The sequence below is a fragment of the Miniopterus natalensis genome, chromosome 11 (assembly GCF_054644295.1).
Source record: "Miniopterus natalensis isolate mMinNat1 chromosome 11, mMinNat1.hap1, whole genome shotgun sequence".
Classification (NCBI taxonomy): Eukaryota; Metazoa; Chordata; class Mammalia; order Chiroptera; family Miniopteridae; genus Miniopterus; species Miniopterus natalensis.
The window spans coordinates 75939636-75945787 of NC_142091.1; positions in this window are offsets into that span (position 1 = coordinate 75939636).

A 6152-nucleotide genomic window follows, 5' to 3' on the forward strand; every position below is an offset into this window, starting at 1 on the left:
ATGTACTGTAATGTTCGTGTGTATAAATCCTATGAACGATGTAGGGCTTTTGTAAATTATGCATTTACTGTAATTATCACTGTTTAATTTTTTAATAATAAACCACGGCAGAGAAGAGGCTTTCCCTGCGTCTGTGACGTGGTCCTGACACTGGGCGTTGGCCATTCGGAACGCCCGGCTGCACAACAATCATTGTGAAATGGGCAGACCCTTCTCCAGCAGCTGCTGCGTGGTATCGACTGACCTTGCTGCCCTTTTCTAGCAAGAAATGCCTCCTCCTGCCCCACGAACGTCTCTGGGTCAGATGTCAGCGTTCCTGACACTTGGGCTGTGAGAGGACGATCAGAACACTATGAGAATCTCCGCCAGCTCGGGCCCGGGGCCTCGTCTCTGCGGACTCGGAGACCTTGTCTTCAGAGCCACGCAGAGCCCCCAGCTGGGGCAGTTCATAGCTGGACAAGAGAAAGCGGGCGGGAGCTCTCGGCCTCCAGCTCTGCCCCGGAGGGTGGGAAGGCGCTGGCACCCCCCCACACGAGGACCAATCCCGGAGGCCGCAGGTCATCGCAGAGACCTTGGTGCAGAGGTGACGCTCGGGCTCCTGAGAATAATGCCGAGCAACTAATAAAGGCCTTATTTTTCTTACTCAGATCATCGTTTTACATTTGTTTGTAAACATGTTGTTTTTAGGGTTTATCATGCAGCCATTTGGACGGTCTGCGTGGCCAGGGCACTTTCACTGTTTAAATGGCCATTGCACAGCCGCTGGGGCTGCGTGCCGATCGTGTGGTATTTATTGTGCAGCCGCTGTGGACGGCGACGGTGTCTTCACATTCGCTCTGCTCCCAAGCGACCTGTACAGCCACTGTCGCCCATGTTTTTGTACTAACCCTTTGTGAACTCTGATTATGTAACAAAGTGTGTACAGCCCACTTCTGAGCTCTTTTTATCACAGTGTTATTTATTGCTTTCTTTCAATAAAGTGCTGAAGCCTTTCCCACTGCCAGCAAGCGTGTGGCCTACCCCTCCCCCCCCCCCCCCCCCCCCCCCCCCCCCGTGCTGCGCCTGTGGCGCCCCACCCGCCCCTCGCTCTAGGTGAACAAATGCAGGCTGTGTCTTTGTGTGGAAACCTAGTGACAGAAGCCAGGGTGTGGGTAGGGTCAGGAGTCATCCAGAGGAGGACCAGGCGGTCCTGCCCTTGCTCTGGAGGCTAAGATGGTCTTGCCCATCCTAAGGGCAGCCAGGCCTTGAAAGGCCCAGAGACACAGGAGACAGGCCTGTGGTCTGAAGCAACATGGAAATGTGGACCCCTGTCAACAGTCCAGGGAAGGCTGGCTGGAGGCAGCCCTGGGAGACCTGGGAGTGCATGTGTGCACTGCTCTGCTCCTGCTGCTCTCGGGCTCTCTGGGTTCCCGGGTGGCACCTGAGCCGCCTCCTGCCAGATTCACGGCCCCTGGGAACCAGGAAGCCTGCTTCTCTGATGACTCAGGGCAAGTCCCGAGTCACGCACCAGTCCCATGTGGCAGAGGGGAGGGGACATGCTTGGTGGCACGGGCAGGGCTCCCCACACACACAGCAGGGCTGGAAGTTGGTTTTGGATGGAATGCCAGAATGCTGGCGGGGGGCAGGGCCTGGGGTGTGGGCAGCGGACAAGGGGCCCAGGGGCAGCCCCACTGGCTCCTCAGCCTACTGGGTGGTGTGTCCCTCCCCACTCATCAGGTTGGGGGACACACAAAGCTGGTGGCTGACAGTCCCCTCCCCTCAGGGCCCTGTTGGGTGGGCCCTGCTGTGGTCACCTAGGTTTTTGTTTTCTGGTTGTCCCTCCAGGGCTGAGGAACTACCCCCCTGAACGACCTGTGTTTTCTCTCTGGTCCGTCTGTCTGGGCTTAGCACGCAGGTCCCCAAGTGTTCTCCCTAGAACCTGCACTTGCCCGTCTCCTGCCTTGTTTGGGGCTTTTCCTATTTCTTGGGGTCAGTGTGAGACTGGAAGCCTTGGGGTGCTGCCTCATTCCCTCACCCCACCTTTCATGTTTCTCAGGAAGCCAGGCCAGCCTTGGGGGTTATCTCACAGCTCCCGGGGACACAAAGTCGTGGTGGAATCATTAACTGGTAGAAACGTGATGTTGTGATTCCACTCACCTGAGGGCAAGGTCCATTTTTGTCCTACTGACCTCCTATGGCTGACACATATGCGCTGGATGGATGGATGAATGGATGCTTATACTGTCTGGGAGGGTTGGCGGATGAATGGAGGGTGGTGGGGGATGGGTGATGGATAGGCAGGTGGGGTGGGGGATGGGTGGATGGATAGGCAGATGGGGTGGGGGATGGGTGGGTGGGGTGGGGGATGGGTGGGGGCTAGGCAGATGGGGTGGGGGATGGGTGGGGGCTAGGCAGATGGGGTGGGGGATGGGTGGGGGGTGAACGGATGGGCAGATGCGCGGATGGGAAGGTGCTAGTACTCTCTGCTAACTGGCGGTGACAGTCGCCTGTGGGTGAGGCGCGGGTCCCAGCGCTGACACTGACGGGCCCTGCCTTCCTCGGCCGGGCGCGCGGTGACCCGGGGCCCCGCTCGCGCGGTCTGCACGGGCGGCGCTGCTCTGCGCGCCGGGCGCTCGCCGCCGGGCTGCCCCGCAGGACCGCACCCGGCGCACGAGCTCGCCCGCGCCACGTGGGCCAGGGAGGCTGCGGGGAGCCGGGCGCCCAGCTCGGGCGGCTGCCCACCCGGGGGGCGGGGCGTGCGGGAGGGGAGGGGCGGGGCCTCGCCGGGACCCGGATGCCCCCCGCCCCCGCCCGCGGAACCGGAAGTGGAGCGGGAGCTGGGAGCCCGGGAGCGGCGGGCGCGCCGGGAGCCGGGAGCAGCGGCCGGGCCGGGGCGCGGGGCGGTGAGCGAGCGCGGCTTCCTCGGGGCCCGGGGCCGGGCCGCTTCCTCTCGGGGCGCCGCCGGCCCGCGACGGGAAGGAAGCTGCGGCCGCCGCGGTCTCGCCGCTCTTCCGCTCGCGGTTTCGGGCGCGGGGGGAGCGCGGGCCAGGCTTCCCCGGGCGGCGGGCGGGCGGCGGGGCCGGGGGAGGGGCCGGGGGACGGGCAGGGGTCCTGGGGAGGGCAGGGTCCCGGGGGCGGGGGAAGGGCCGGGGCCCGGGGGAGGGCGGGGCCGGGGGCCGGGCGCGGGGCTGCGGCCGGGGGCGGGGCCGAGGGGCGGGGGCGGAGGGCCCGGGGTCCGAGGGGTCGGCGAGGTGGAGGTAGGAAGGGGCCTCCGGGGAGGGTCGGGGCAGGGCCGGGCCCGGGCCTAGGGGGGCCGGGAGGCCGAGGCAGGCCCGGTGGCGGGGCGGGTCGCCCCGGGAGGGGCGCCGACCGGGCAGGTTTGGAACCAGGTCAGTGGAGACGCGGCGACGGGCGGCTCCGAATCTGGAGCAGCCGGGCAGCCGTGCGCCGGCGTCGCCGGGAAGGTGCTTCGGGGGCTCCCCGTGGTTTGTTTCCATCGCCCGAGGGTCCCAGGGGCGCTCGGTGCCCGGGGAGGGTCTCAGGTGAGGCCCCGGGAACGCGCCCGGAGCCCGCCGCGGCCGTGCCGGGCCCTGGGGGAGATGCTTCCCGGGGACGCGCCCCGGCTCGGGGGTCCCCGGTGCCTTGCCAGGGGTCAGCCGTCCGGGTGCTGACCGCCGACCCCAGCCGCCCGCCGCCCGGGCCGGGGAGGGCCCCGCCTCCCCGCCCGCATTCCCCGGCCGACCGCGGTGAGTCACCTCCGGGCGCCGCGCGGCGACGGCCCGGCCCGGCCCGGCCCCGTTTCGCTCTCCCCGGTTAGGAAACTGCTCCCAGGTCCGCCGGGAGCGAGGAGGGGCCCTGCCGGCGGCGCCCCAACAGGCCGGAGAGCCGGGGCCTCGGACTTGGCTTTGGAAGTTGATTCCCCAGGAACTGGAGGTTACACCCCACCACAGCCGGCTTTCAGTTGAAGGATTTCGGTGGACTTATCTTTAAATTACTTCTGAATGGACGTAATTGAGATTCAGACCTTTACTCGCAGCCTTGGGTACTTGCTCAGAAAGTGGTTGAGTGAGTCCCGAGTGCTAGGTCGGCCTTCGGTGCAGAGCGGGACCCAATGTCCTGGGGCAGCCGGGCTGTCTGTGGAGGCCTGTCTTTCTGTCTTGTCAGGGCCCAGGCAGGTGCTTTTAGTAAACAGTAAATATGCCCAAGGCAGGCAGGAGGGGAGGGTGTCCCCTGAGTGACTGGGGTGCAGGGAATGGCCCTGGGCTGTCTGGCTGGTCAAATGCATGCTGGTTCTCAGATTTTCTGCTCCTCTGGCGATAGTGAGGTTAATGGAAAGCTAATTCTGCGTTTAGAGCATTCCTCTGTAGAGGTCTTTTCCCCTGTTTATATGACCCTGTGAGGTTACTTCACCCTTGCGGTTATTTCACCCTTAATTTGTACCTGTGACATTTGCAAGGAGGGTTTACTATTTGTGTGTTAATAGTGGGTGGAGGTGTTACCTTCTATTTGAACAGTGCTTTTTGGTAACAACTTTATCCAGATATAATTTACATACCATGTAATTTTACACCCATTTGAAGAGTACAATTCAGTAGTTTTTAGTCTTTTCACAGAGTGGTATAATCATCACCACAGTGAATTTTAGGTTAATTTCATCACCTCAAAAGGAAACCCTGGCCCTGGCCAGTGTGGCTCAGTTGGTTGGACATTGCCCTGTGCACAGAAAGGTCACTGGTTCAATTCCTGGTCAGGGCACATGCCCAGGTTGTGGGGTTGGTCCCCCAGTCAGGCCCCATATAGGAGGCAACCCATCAATGTTTTTCTCTCACATCGATGTTTCTATCTCTCCCTCTCCCTTCCTCTCTCTAAAATCAATAAAAACATATTTTTTAAAAAAAGAAACCCTGTAACGCTCCTCCTCCCCCTATTTCCTCCCAGTATGAGGCCAATCTGCTTTCTGTCTCTATATGATTTCCCAGTTCTGGACATTTCATAGAAATGGGGCTGTGTAACATGTGGCCTTTTGTGTCTGGCTTCTCACGCGTGGCATGTTTTCAAGTCACCCACGTTGTAGCGTGTGTTGGGACTTTGCTGCTTTTTATTGCCAAATAATACTCCATCGTGTGGATGGAGCACGTGTTATGTGTCTGTTACATAACCCGGCCATGCGGGTTGTTTCCACTCGGGCCTGTTGTGAACACTGCTGCCTTGAGCATCCCTGTGCGTGTGTTTGTGTGGACGTCAGTTTTCACTCCTCTTGGGTGTCCACCCAGGGTTAACCTTGAGGAACTGCCAACCTGTTATTTATTTTACGTTCCCAGCAGCAGTCTGGGGGCTCTGACTTGTGCACACCCTTTCCAGACTCGCTCTGCCTGCGCCCCAATGTTAGGTGCGCAGTGGTGGCTCCGGTGGTTTTGATTTGCATCTCCCCATGGCTAAGGATACTATCTTTTCAGGAGCTTATTAGCCATTTGCATGTCTTTAGCGCAGTGTCTGTTTAGTCGTTTTTAAATGCGTTTGAGTCTCCTTTTTATTGATTGCGGGGTAAGAGTTCTGGATGTCTCCTGGATACTGACTTGGAAGTAGGTTCTCCCGTTCTGCTGGTTGCCTTCACTTCCTGGACGCTGTCCTTTGACGCACTGAGTTTTACGTTGCGTCCAGTTTACTTTTCCTCTGCTCGCTCGTGCTTTCGGTGTCCCCTGTTCGTCAAATTCAAGGCTATGAAAATCTGTGCCTTTGTTTTCTTGTAAGGGTTTAATAGTTTTAGCTCAGACATTTAGGCCTTTGATACACTTTTGAGCGAATTTTTGCAGTTAGTGTGAGGTAGGGGTCCGGAGGCGTTGTCTTTGGATCCAAAAAGTACGCAAGGTTTTCATTTTTCAGTTATTTTTGAGATTTTTATTTTTAAATTTAAAATACCGAGAGGGCAATAAATTATTGTAGAACTGAGCCTGTCACTGGTGGCTCCTGGCGAGTGTAGGTGCTGGCTGGTGACAGTAGTCACGGCTGTGCCCAGGACACACAGAGCAGCCCACACAAGTCCGGGTTTCCAGAAGGGACTGGGGGGTGGGGGGAGGAGGAGCGAGTCGTGGGTCAGGAACTGGGCAGGAAGTTGAGTGTGGGGATGGCCAGTAGTGGCCGGTTCATGACAAGCTGCCTGTGACGGCTCGTTC